This window comes from Myxine glutinosa, chromosome 4, assembly GCF_964187855.1.
Source record: "Myxine glutinosa chromosome 4, kmMyxGlut1.1, whole genome shotgun sequence".
Taxonomy (NCBI): domain Eukaryota; kingdom Metazoa; phylum Chordata; class Myxini; order Myxiniformes; family Myxinidae; genus Myxine; species Myxine glutinosa.
Genome location: NC_136264.1, coordinates 139,200,383 through 139,214,807, shown reverse-complemented (window position 1 = coordinate 139,214,807; position 14,425 = coordinate 139,200,383).

The window sequence follows — 14,425 nt, the reverse complement described above, 5'->3', positions numbered from 1 at the left end:
GTTTCTTGGGAAGTGAGGGTGTGAATCCAGTGAAATCCATCGCAGAATGAAGATGCGATATGGTTATTCATGTTTATCACTGCAGCAGGCGTACGACTGGGACATGAAGTTTAAAAGTGGAGTGTTCTGTTTGGCAGACGCTGCTCACTCGGGCCGCCTCACACAGCCGACACACCAGAAATGGTTGCAGGAGTTGAGCGCGTGCAAAGGGAAAACCGTCACATTACGCTGGATGAAGTGGTCTCCAAATTGAATATTAGCCATGGTTCAGCACACCATATCATTCACAAAGTGTTGTGGTTCCGCAAAGTGTCTGCAAGGTGGTGTCGAGACAACTCACCCAAACTGAAAGAACGACGAGTGGACGCATATGAAGAACTTTTGCGACGTTACAAAACAGAATGCAACACTTTCTTACAACGTGTAGTGACTGGGGATGAAAGCTGGGTCCACTACTTTCGTGGGGGGGAGGGGGAGGGGAGGGGGGAGGGGGGGGAGGGGGGGAGAGGAGGGGGGGGGAGAGGGAGGGGAGGGGGAGGGGAGGGGGAGGGGGGGAGGGAGGAGGGGGAGGGGGGGAGGAGGGGGAGGGGGGGGAGGGAGGAGGGGGAGGGGGAGGGGAGGGGGAGGGGGAGGGGGAGGGCAGGGGGGAGGGGGAGGGGGAAGGGGGAGGGCAGGGGGAGGGGGGGAGGAGGGAGGGGAGGGGGAGGAGGTAGGGGGAGGGGGAGGGGAGGGGGAGAGGGGAGGAGGGAGGGGGAGGGGGAGAGGGGAGGGGGAGAGGGGAGGAGGGAGGGGAAGAGGGGAGGGGGGAGGGGAAGAGGGGAGGGGGAGGGGAAGGGGAGGGGAGGGGGAGGGGAAGAGGGGAGGGGGGAGGGGGAAGGGAGGGGGGAGGGGAGGGGAGGGGGAGAGGGGGAGGGGAGGGGGAGGGGGAGAGGGGAGGAGGAGGGGAGGGAGGGGGAGAGGGGAGAGGGAGGGGGGAGGGGGAGAGAGGGGAGGAGGGAGGGGGGAGAGGGAGGAGGGAGGGGGGAGAGGAGGGCAGGGGGGGAGGGGAGGGGGGAGGAGGGAGGGGGAGGGGGAGGGGAGAGGGGGGAGGGGGGAGGGGAGAAGGGGAGGGGGTAGGGTGGAGGGGGAAGGGGAGGGGGGAGGGGAGGGGTAGGGGAGGGGGAGGGGAGGGGGAGGGGAGGGGGAGGGGGGAGTCAAGTCGGAAGTCATTGTCGTCAATTGAATGTCACATTTATTTTTATTCCCTGTCAAATGGCATTGGTCCCGCATTCCGAACCCGGAAGTCGGAAGTCATTGTCGGCAAATAAATGTTTCACTCACTGTCACATGCCGTTGGTCCATGTCAATCGGATGAAGTTGAAAAATTAACGTTACGAAGTTTCTCTGGGACGTACTGATTCCGAATATGAAGTTTAAAATTAACATTCGAAATACGCTGATGACGTCATAATTTTAAAACGCGAAGTTTTTTAAATTTTAAGGTGTGCTGTAGTTGCTCTGAGACGTACTGATTCTGAATATTCCTTTGGTTTTGCTCTGCGATGAGTAGTACTCGATTTATAAGAGGACAAACAAACAACAAACAAACATACTTTACTGCTTTATATATATATATATATATATATATATATATATATATATATATATATAATATATATATATATATATATATAAAAGTTCAAAACACACCTGGTCACAAGTGTGCCGCACTGACCGGGTCCTCAATCGAGGTCCTCAGCATCATCCGTTTCGGCCCTTCAACTTCGATACGATCAGCTAAGGTGGGCCAGCAGGGGCACATACACATCCACATGCAGCAACTACACCTGGATGCGTACATACCCCCACCCCCAGCCAGTGCGAACGCAGACTACAACAACAACACCTCCACATCCAGAATCCACACCACCAAACAAACATGGTGGAACACTCAAACACCCACCTTTATACCCTTCACCACTCACCAACAAAACACACCAGATCATTCATACACACACATACACCCCCATACACACACATATACACATAACACCAACCAACCACCTACTCTTACAACATGCACCACTCAACATACAAAAACACACACTCGTGCAAAATTAGTTCATGCAAAAACACACACCCTCGCCCACTCACTCATATACACAAAATAAGAAATAATAATCGTAACAAAAAACAAAAACAAAAAAAAAACCAAAAAAAAACCACACACAACCACCTACACCGTTCGACGTGCCTCCATAAACTTCCTCCATATCCAAAATGAGCCTTTCAAGGCAACCTGGGCCACCTTGTCACACATCCTCCTTATTTCTGTCCCACACACTCTCAGCCGTGCAAGAAATATATAAATATATATATATATTGTTACGGATACGGGGGACGGCTCTTCCGTTAGCAAGGGGTGATTAGCCCCTTGTCCTGTTAAGCTGGCCGTCTCCCCGGTCCTGGTACTTGTAACCAGGTCCTGGTACTTGATTTACATCAAATTACACACACAATTCCCAAATCCCCAACAATATATATATATATATATATTGTTACGGACCGCGGATAAGATGTTAATTTGCCGAGCGGATGGCGCCGCGGCCCAAACTGTTTTTACAATGACTAGACCCGATCCCTTAAACGTGGGTCAAATCGTGCCACAGGTATTCAATTTGGGAAAAGACAAAGACGACGGATGTGAAGAAGAGGAAGACGAAGGCAAAAGGTTGGAAATGCGACTATTATTTATTTACTACTATTTACAACCAAAAGAAACCAAGGAAGAAGAAGGATAATAAAATAATGTAGAAAGAGGGATGGACCAGAAGGACACAGTGCAATTTCTAGCTTATACAGACTTACTTAAAACCAGGACAGAACACACAAAACAAACTCACGTACACAAAAGGATGGAATGGCAAGAATGGTTTGGAGGGATGAGCAGGTCCACTCCGGGCGGGAAGCGAGGAGCCGGCAGCTCCTTGTATTCGGCTTTACACCGCACACCGGCAGGGTCACTCGCTGCCCCGTCAGGGCTTCACGCAGCTGGTTGAAACGGGGCTGGCTGAAACGGCTCTCTGCAGAAATCGGTCTTGTGCAGAACTCAGCTGGGTCACGCATCTGCTGTATCTCTGACGCAACTCTTTTTAAAGGCTTCCGCGCACGCTTATATCTCCCTCGGGCGATCGAGCCGCCGGGCCTCCAGGACACGCCCATCGGTGAGGTCGCCTCGGCCCTGATTGGTCGCGAGGGCTCACCGATCCCGCCCTTAGAGGAGGCGTTGGCAAGGCCACGCCTTGTTCCCGGCGCTGGGCCGACTACTCCCACCTTCGGCTCCGAGATGACCTTGTGGCTAATGGAGTCTTGCAGCGAAAACAACCACAACCCACAGCTGCAGCAGAATGCAGCGAACCACCCGATGCAGTTGGCATGACAAAAGGGGACTGTGCAGGGAATCTACCTTGTCTGAATTCGGTGCAATGGAGTGTCAATTAATGGAAGACACAGCCTTAATCTAATACACACAATAAGGAGATAACTACTGAACAGGGAGATCTATGATTTGGCTACGTGATTGTATATGACCTAACTAAGGGACGCCCTTTGACCTTTATACACAACAACTGGAGGAAGGAGGGTGATATTTTACAACACAAAAAAAACACCATTCTCAAATTCATAACAATATATTATATACTAGCGGGGTCACCCGTGGGAATCCCACGGGCATGGATGTGTGTGACATTTCGACATATTGAGTTAGATGCTGCACATTCATTTTTACAAAATGGTTACTGGCAAGTCATCAGATCCAGAAATGGTGTAATGAACACAATTTATTTATTTCACATAATATGTGATGTCATGTATGCAGTGCAAATATTCACCGTTGTATCCCTACACCGGGACCGGGTTGTATCCCTACGCCAGACCTCGGATGGCGCTGCTGTGAATCGGGCCTTGATCGGCAGAGTGAATAAACGCATACGACAATTGATCGCAGTTTGTCGAGATACCTTACATGGCGACGAAGGTGGGATTCATGAAATTCACGAAACCGACTCATGGCATCTGCATTTGTGATAGACTCGCCAGAAACTATGTGTGGTGGCCGAATCTTGATGCTGATATCGAACATCATGTTCGACATTGTTACCCCTGCCAGAGCACCCGGAATACACCTGCGAAAGCGCCACTGCATCCCTGGGAATGGCCCAGCGAACCGTGGCATCGCCTACATCTCGATTATGCCGGGCCTATTAACGGCAGCATGATTCTAATAATTACGGACGCGCACACAAAATGGATTGATGCCTATGTGGTGCGTGGTACTACGTCAGCCATTGTCATCGAAAGACTCAGACGCTGTTTCGCCACTCATGGGCTGCCCAGGATGATCGTGAGTGATAACGGTTCGTGTTTTTCCAGTACCGAGTTTGCCAAGTTCACACGTCGGAACGGCATCAAACATAAGTTTGTCAGCCCACATCACCAGGCTTCAAATGGCTTGGCCGAACGATCCGTAGGAATCATCAAATCCGGATTGCAGAAACTTCAGGGGGGAACCCTGGAAACAAAGCTGTCTCGTCTCCTGTTCAAATACCGCATCACGCCACAATCAACAACCGGTGCAGCTCCGTCTGATTTATTGATGAAACGACACTTGAGATCGACACTTGACAATCTCAAACCAGACATATCATCAAATGTTTATCAGAGCCAGCTTAATCAAAAGTTGGTGCACGATAAGACGTCCAACAGTCGATGTATCAACATTGGAGATCCAGTGTTTGCCCGAAATTTTGGTGCAGGTGCGACGTGGCTACCGGGGGACATCATCGAGAAGCCACTGTCCTGTGTGATTCGCCTGCAGGACGGCCGTGAAATTCGTCGACATCAGGACCACATAACCTACCGTCACTGTGAGTCGATGGAGCCTGTAGCATCGTCACAGTCAGGACAACAGTTCGACCCGCCACTGCCGGAGATCGTCATGGCCGCTCCAGCCGGCTCGGATGCCCCAAAAACCTCTGCAAACGCTACACCCTTCGTGGAGACCAAAGGAATCACCTCTGACTCTGTATCCACTGGTACACCGCGAACCAAAGGAATCACCTCGGACTCTGTATCCACTGGTACACCGCGACGCTCAATGCGTGAGAGAAAAGCACCCGACCGGTTGAATCTTTGAAGATGTTTTTTTTTTCACGTTGACACATGTTCTATTTTCACGTATTTTCATTATTCTCACTAGGGCATGCCCGTACTATATATATATCTAAAATTATATCCCCCCCCTCTATTTACATGAAATGGTTTGGTCCAAAGCGAACGGCTTGCGAGTACGGTGACAATCCCCCCACCCCCCTCTATTTACATGAAATGGTTTGGTCCAAAGCGAACGGCTTGCGAGTACGGTGACAATCCCCCCCCCCTCTATTTACATGAAATGGTTTGGTCCAAAGCGAACGGCTTGCGGAGTTTGGTAAAGAAATCGCCATAGCGTACACAAACGCGCAGGAAAGCGAAAGAATCGCAAATTAGTTTTAATTAGTTTTAAAACATAGTTTAACGCCAACATAGCGGCAACATAGTTTGCCAACGTGAAATAAATGAATACGCTCTCAAATGTGCCGTCCGAGGCAGAGTCTGTTCGCCACGTTCGGCACACGTGATAACTCGCTGCTCTCTGATTGGTTGAATCGTTTTTTGGACATAGCTCGGTAACTACTTCTCCGATTAATATGAAACCTTGAAAAGGCACATCCTCGGGTCCCCAGCAATATACCTGGCAAGTTTAAAGTATATCGGACCTGTGGTTGTCGAGAAACAGCGGTCACAGACATACAGACATACAGAGATTACTGGAATTATAGATAGATAATCGTTTGCACACATATTTTCACATGTTTTGGAAATGTTGCTTTTGAAATGTCAATTCTGGAAATCTAGCACGTATTGCTCGTGGTAATTTTGGACTTAAAGGGGAGGATGTCATGTATGCAGTGCAAATGTTCACCGTTGTATCCCTACACCGGGACCGGGTTGTATCCCTACGCCAGAGCTCGGATGGCGCTGCTGTGAATCGGGCCTTGATCGGCAGAGTGAATAAACGCGTACGACAATTGATCGCAGTTTGTCGAGATACCTTACATGTGACCCCTCACGCCTCTCCACCTGACACTCTCCTGTCTCCACCTGACACTCTCCTCTCTCCACCTAGCACTCCTCTCCTCTCCAATCCCTCACATTCCTCTCCTTTCCAATCCCTCACCTCTCCAATCCCTCACACTCCTCTCCTCTCCAATCCCTCACACTCCTCTCCAATCGTGCCTCACTCGCCCCTCCAATCGCTCCTCACTCGCCTCTCCAATCGCTCCTCACTCGCCTCTCCAATCGCTCCTCACTCGCCTCTCCAATCGCTCCTCACTCGCCTCTCCAATCGCTCCTCACTCGCCTCTCCAATCGCTCCTCACTCGCCTCTCCAATCGCTCCTCACTCGCCTCTCCAATCGCTCCTCACTCACCTCTCCAATCGCTCCTCACTCGCCTCTCCAATCGCTCCTCACTCGCCTCTCCAATTGCTCCTCACTCGCCTCTCCAATCGGCTTTCCCCGTCTCGTTTCTCTCGTTTTTCTCCCGTCTCATTCTTTTTCTTGCTCCAAATCGGCTCGTCTCGCCCGTCGGCCCGTCTCGCCCGTCGGCCCGTCGGCCCGTCTCGCCCGTCGGCCCGTCGGAATCGGAAATCGGGCCGTCTTGCTTTCTTGCTTGCGCGTAAATAAATTGTGTTCATTACACCATTTCTGGATCTGATGACTTGCCAGTAACCATTTTGTAAAAATGAATGTGCAGCATCTAACTCAATATGTCGAAATGTCACACACATCCATGCCCGTGGGATTCCCACGGGTGACCCCGCAAGTTTGCATTGACGTTCGTCGATGGACTCGTTCGCCCGTCTCATTCGTTTTCTTGCTGCATCCTGTTCAAGTCTGCGTTCTTCATCGATCGTCTCATTCATTTTGGAAATAGAAGTTTCCACGCAGCGCATGAATTGTCGCGATCCTCAAGAAGAAGTGTCTCGTAATCATCAAATGATAAATGGCAAATAAATTATATTGTGGAAAATTAAAGATTTCAAATAAACCTATTTAAAGTGTATGCGCACATAACTAATAAAAAAAACGAAGAAATATCTCGGTAATTTCCTGAAACATATTTTACTTCTGGCTAATAATGTTGAATGAAATAAAAACGAAGGAATATATGTCGGCATCATTGTTGACGTTTTTGTGACGACTGTCATCAAACGAAAAAGTTGTGGCGGACACGAAAGCACTGACGTGGTGACATCACCCCGCACACCAAGTGGGGATGGGCCACGCCAGGGAGAGAGGCGTGGCCTCACGATATACGCGGAGCGCGCAGCCCTGAGCACTTTAGTGCTGCAGTTTGAGTACTTTGAATAAAGACTCTTTTATGAACCGCGTTGTCCGCTTGCTCTTTGCGTAAGCATTGCCGCGTGCAGCATCGCGCTTTATATGGTGACCTCGACGTTGGATCTGCCGTAGCGATCCTTCCGAACACGACGCCATTGCAATGGCCAAGGACAAGGCAATGGCGATTAAACCTCCCGAATTTTGGGAGGCCCAGGCCGAAGTCTGGTTCGTTCAAGCCGAAGCCCAATTTCAGCTTCGGCGCCTCACCAACGACGACATGCGCTACTGCCACGTCGTCGCCTCCCTCGGGCCCGGCACGGCCGCTCGAGTTGTGTCCGTCCTTCGCCACCCACCGGACGGCCACAAGTACGAGGCACTCAAGCGGCTACTCCTAGCCACGTTCAGCCTCACGGACGACGCACGGGCCGACCGCCTCCTGGATCTCCCCAAACTCGGCGACACGTGCCCGTCGGTCCGAATGGACCATATGCTGTCACTGTTGGGCGACGAAGCCCCCGGTTCTCTATTCCGGGCGCTTTTCCGTCGCCACCTTCCAGCGCAGGTTCGCCTCGCGTTGGCCGGGACCGGGTTAATGGAACCCCGAGCATTGGCAGCCGAGGCGGACAGGTACTTCGCGGCTTCGGATATGCAGGCGAGAGTCGGCGCGGCCATCATGGACCTCGAGGCTGATGCTGCTGATCCACAGCATCAGCTTCCACAGCATACGCAGCATGCTGATACGCCCCACGTGACCGCCGCCACGCCCCGCCCACCGCCGCGGCGAAAACCGCCAACACCACCGGCCTGGCGGAGCCAGCCACACTCCTCCAGCTCCACCACCTGGTGCTGGTTCCACGCCAAGTTTGGCCACGAGGCTCGGCAATGTCATCCGCCATGCTCCTTCAACAGGTCGGGAAACGCCCAGGCCGGCGCTCAATAGTGGCGATGAGCGCCGGCCGTTCGAGCAGCATGCTGTTCATAACGGACACCTTATCCGGGCGCCGTTACCTGTGTGACACGGGAGCGCAGGTGAGTGTCGTTCCCGCCGGCACGTCAGACAAGCACGCCGCGGGCGGGGGCCCCGCGCTGCTTGCCGCGAACGGGACGCCCATCCGTACGTACGGAAAACGCTGCCTCTCTCTGCGGTTCGGAGGGCAGGTTTTCCGATGGACGTTCGTCACCGCCGACGTGGGCAAGGTCACCGATGGGCAAGGTCACCGAGCCGTGGTCGGCCCGGCAGCAGCGTCACCTCTCGGCCGTGTCCGAGTACACGACGGACATCCGGCACGTCGCGGGGAAGGACAACCCGGTGGCGGATTGGCTTTCCCGGGCCGTCGCCCACGCAGTCCACCTCGGCATCGACTATGCCCGGATGGCAGCGGACCAGGCCTCTGACCCCGACGTCCAGGCCTTGCGGACCGCCGTCACGGGCCTCCGTGTCACCGAGGTGCCATTCGACGGCGCAGGCGCGGCCCTCTTGTGCGACGTCTCCCTCGGGCGTCCTCGCCCCATCGTGCCCGCGGGCTGGCAGCGCCAGGTGTTTGACGCCATCCACGGCCTGTCCCACCCGGGCGCGAGGGCCTCCCAAAGGTTGATCGCCGACAAGTTCGTCTGGCATGGCCTCCGGAAGGCCGTCCGCGGCTGGGCCAGGACATGCCTCGCGTGCCAGCGCGCCAAGGTGCACCGGCACACCCAGGCCCCGTTGGCCCCGTTCACGGTGCCGGAACGCCGGTTTGACCACGTCCACGTGGACCTGGTGGGACCTCTGCCCCCCTCGCGGGGTTTCACCCACGTCCTCACCATGGTGGACCGCACCACCCGGTGGCCGGAGGCCGTGCCCTTGGCGTCGACGACGGCGGCGGATGTCGCGCAGGCTTTCATCGCCACCTGGGTCACCCGGTTTGGCGCCCCCTCAGACATCTCGTCCGACCGCGGCCCCCAGTTCACCTCGGAGCTCTGGGGGGCAGTCGCGCAGGGGCTCGGGGTCCGGCTGCACCGAACCACGGCCTACCACCCCCAGGCTAACGGCCTGTGTGAGCGATTTCACCGCTCATTGAAGGCCGCGCTCCGGGCCACCCTCCGCGACGGCGGCTGGGTCGACAGGCTCCCCTGGGTCCTGCTGGGCCTCCGCACGGCGCCCAAGGAGGACCTGCGTGCATCCGCGGTGGAGTTGGTCTTCGGGCAACCGCTGCGGGTGCCGGGCGAGTTCCTCCCCGACTCCATGGCACCAGGGTCCGCGGCACAGCAGCGCTCCGCTCTGCAAGAGACCGCCCAGAGGTTCGCCCCGGTCCCAACGGCATGCCACGGGCACCCACCGACGCACGTCGCCCCGGAGCTTCGCACGGCGGAGTACGTCTTTGTCCGCCACGATGCCCACTGGGCACCACTGCGGCCCCCGTACGACGGGCCTTTCCGCGTGCTGGAGACCGGGGCGAAGCACTTCACCCTGGACATCGGCGGTACTCCTGACCGCGTTTCTGTAGACCGCCTCAAGCCGGCCCACCTCGACGTGGACCATCCACCGCCAGTGGCCCGACCCCCGCGTCGGGGCTGCCCCCCTGCGGGCGGACCCCCGGCACCACCCAGCCCCACCGCCACGCCGCCCCCCGGTCCTGCTGCCGGAGGCATCCCAGATGGCATCCCTGCATCCCAGACGCCGCCAGTCGCCAGGGGGCGCTTCGGCCGGGTCATCCGTTTGCCCCGCAAACTGACCCTTCAGGTGCACGGGGATTCTGGGGGGGCGCGTGTGGCGGACACGAAAGCACTGACATGGTGACATCACCCCGCACACCAAGTGGGGATGGGCCACGCCAGGGAGAGAGGCGTGGCCTCACGATATACGCGGAGCGCGCAGCCCTGAGCACTTTAGTGCTGCAGTTTGAGTACTTTGAATAAAGACTCTTTTATGAACCGCGTTGTCCGCTTGCTCTTTGCGTAAGCATTGCCGCGCGCAGCATCGCGCTTTAAAGTAATATATCTTAACGGAAAAGCAAAAGCGAAATTTTAATATATATCGACACGTTGCCGTCGGTGTCATGTTGGGCGGTGTATGATACACCATGACGCGATTTTTAAAAATATATCTCTGCATTTTCCCGCGTGTGTGGAATGTTCTCAATTATTGCTGACACCGAGTCTGAAACCATCGATAAAAATGAAATCATATGGTGAGTTAGATTGGAGATAAAGGCGTGAGAGAGACTCAATGGCCTTGAAGTTACAGGCATTTGAAAATTCATTTCGTTCTATAAAGGGCAACTTTCATTGGATTTTCTTCCCGTTTTTTTTCAACCGAGTCTAAAACTATGTTAGCGACTGTGAAAAATGAAATGATATATCGAATTTGATTTGAAATAAAACTGGGAGAGAGCAAGACACCACGGGCCTACAAAACAGGCCTCAAAGCGATGCGAGTTAATAAAATGGTGGATATTTGTTTATAATTATATGAAGCCACTCCCAAAATGGGTGGAGCTATGGGTGGAGCTACTCTGCAAACCGAGTAAGCCACACCCCGGACAGACACCCAACAGACAGATTCATCTACGGCTATTATAATATATATATATATATATATATATATATATATATATATATATATATATATATATATATATATATATACACACACACATACATATGAAGCGCGGTGCTATGCGCGCTTGCTTGTACAACAAGAAGGAAGCGGACAACGCGGTGAGTTTAAGAGTCTTTATTAAACGAGCTCAACTGTAGCACTGGCGCGCTCCGGGCTGCGCGCCCGGTGTATATCCCACGGCCACGCCTACCCCTTGGGCGTGGCCGCCGCCCACTTGTTGCGTGAAATGATGCCCTCACGCCAGTGAGCTTTCATGTCCGCCACACGCGCCCCCCCAGAATTCCCGCGCACCTGGAGGGCCAGTTTGCGGGGCAAAAGGATGACCCGGCCGAAGCGCCCTCTGGCGACCGGCGGCGTCCGGGGTGCAAGGATGCCAGCTGGGACGCCGGTACACCGCCCCCCCGGTCCTGCACCGGGATGGGTGCAGGACCGGGGGGCGGCGTACTGGCGGGCCTGGGCGGTGCCGGGGGTCCGCCCGCAGGGGGGCGGCCCCGACGCGGGGGCCGAGCCACAGGCGGTGGGTGGTCCACGTCGAGGTGGGCCGGTTTGAGGCAATCCACCAAGCCGCGGTCAGGAGTACCGCCGATGTCCAAGGTGAAGTGTTTCACCCCGGTCTCCAGCACGCGGAAAGGCCCGTCGTACGGGGGCCGCAGTGGTGTCTGGTGGGCGTCGTGCCGGACGAAGACGTACTCCGCGGTGCGAAGCTCCGGGGCGACATGCGTAGTCCGGTGCCCGTGGTGCACCGTCGGCACCGGGGCGAACCTCCGGGCTGTCTCCTGCAGCGCGGAGCGCTCCTGCGCCGCGGTGCCGGGGAGGAACTCGCCCGGCACCCGCAGCGGTTGTCCGAAGACCAACTCCGCTGCGGACGCATGCAGGTCGTCCTTGGGCGCTGTCCGGAGGCCCAGCAGGACCCAGGGGAGCCTGTCGACCCAGCCGCCGTCGCGGAGGGTGGCCCGGAGCGTGGCCTTCAACGAGCGGTTGAACCGCTCGCACAGGCCGTTGGCCTGGGGGTGGTAGGCCGTGGTTCGGTGCAGCTGGACCCCGAGCCCCCGCGCGACCGCCCCCCAGAGCTCCGAGGTGAACTGGGGGCCGCAGTCGGACGATATGTCCGAGGGGGCGCCGAACCGGGCGACCCAGGTGGCGATGAACGCCTGTGCGACGTCCGCCGCCGTCGTCGCCGCCAAAGGCATGGCCTCCGGCCACCGGGTGGTGCGGTCCACCATCGTCAGGACATGGGTGAAACCCCGCGAGGGGGGCAGAGGTCCCACCAGGTCCACGTGGACGTGGTCGAACCTTCGTTCCGGCACCGTGAACGGGGCCAATGGGGCCTGGGTGTGCCGGTGCACCTTCGCGCGCTGGCACGTGAGGCATGTCCTGGTCCAGCCACGGACGGCCTTCCGGAGGCCATGCCAGACAAACTTGTCGGCGACCAACCTCTGGGAGGCCTTCGTGCCCGGGTGGGACAGGCCGTGGATGGCGTCAAAAACATGGCGCTGCCAGCCCGCGGGCACGATGGGGCGAGGCCGCCGGAGGGAGACATCGCGCAAGAGGGCCGCGCCGCCGAACGGCACCTCGTTGACGCGGAGGCCCATGACGGCGGTCCGCAAGGCCTGGACGCCGGGGTCGGCGGCCTGGTCCACCGCCATCCGGGCATAGTCGATGCCAAGGTGGACTGCGTGGGCGGCGGACCGGGAAAGGCAATCCGCCACCGGGTTGTCCTTCCCCGCGACGTGCCAGATGTCCGTCATGTACTCGGACACGGCCGAGAGGTGACGCTGCTGCCGGGCCGACCACGGCTTGGCGACCTTGCCCATCGCGAAGACCAGTGGCTTGTGGTCGACGAAGGCCGTGAACGCACGGCCCTCGAGCAGATGGCGGAAGTGCCTGACCGCCAGGTGAAGCCCGAGCAACTCGGGGTCGAAGGTACTATAGCGGCGTTCGGGCGGGCGAAGCTGCCGGCTGAAGAACGCCAGCGGTTGTCAAGCACCACGCACCCATTGCTCGTGCACTGCGCCCACCGCGTAGTCCGAGGCGTGGGTGTTGAGGGCGATCGGTGCATCGGGCGCCGGGTGCGCGAGCATGGTGGCGTTAGCCAAGGCAAGCTTCATGCCAGCGAACGCCGCGTCCATCTGCTCGGTCCAGGTAACGTCAACTTTGCCCGGCTTCCATCGGAGGGCCTCGTGCAAGGGGTGCAGGAGCTGGGCGATGCAGGGCAGGAAACAGTGGTAAAAGTTTACCATGCCCAGGAACTCCTGGAGCCCCTTGATCGTGCGGGGGCGCGGAAACCCCTTCACCGCCTCCACCTTGGCCGGTAGGGGGATGGCCCCGTACCTGGTGATGCGGTGCCCCAAAAAATCGATGTCGGCGACGCCGAACCGGCACTTGGCGGGGTTCACGATGAGGCCATGCTGGCCCAGATGTTCGAAGAGCGTGTGGAGATGGTGAAGGTGCTGTTCGCGGGACGCGCTGGCGACGAGGATGTCGTCCAGGTAGACGTACACGAAATCCAAGTCGCGCAAGACGCTGTCCATGAGTCGCTGGAACGCCTGAGCCGCATTCTTCAAACCGAAGGGCATCCGAAGAAATTCGAACAGTCTGAACGGCGTGATGACCGCCGTCTTCGGGATGTCCTCCGGCCTGACGGGGACCTGATGGTAGCCGCGTATGAGGTCCACCTTCGAAAAGAAGGACATGCCCACCAACCGGGGGGAGAAGTCCTGGATGTGGGGGACGGGGTAGCGGTCGGGGTTTGGTGGCGTCGTTGAGGCGCCGGTAGTCCCCGCACGGTCGCCATCCCCCGCCGGTCTTTGGCACGATGTGGAGCGGCGACGCCCAAGCACTCTCGGAGCGCCGCACGATGCCGAGCCGCTCCAGCATAGCGAACGCCGCTTTAGCCACCGCGAGCTTCGTCGGCTCGAGGCGGTGTGCCCGGGCATAGACCGGTGGCCCGGCGGTGGGGATGTGGTGTTCCACCCCGTGCTTGACGGCCCCCGCCGAGAAGGTGGGCCACGTAAGGGCCGGGAAGCTGGCGAGGAGGCGGGTGAAGTCGTCCGCTGCCGGAAGTGTACAAACTAACCTCGCCGGGACCGAACCGCTCAGCAAGCTGCTTGGCGAGCCGCTCGGTGAGCCGCTCAGTGAGCCGCTCAACGAGCTGCTCAGCGCGCAAGCAAGCGAGTTGAACGCGCACAAGCAATCGCCTGGACGAGACGTATGTTCTTCACATCTACCAACAACCCGTGTGCACAAAGGAAGTCCACACCGAGCAGTGCCATGGGGACACTAGCGGTGACGAACGTCCACTCGAAGCGTTGCCTTCCGAACCGCAGGGAGAGGCAGCGCTTCCCGAATGTGCGTATGGGTGTTCCGTTCGCGGCAAGCAACGCGGGGCCCCGGCCCGCGGTGTG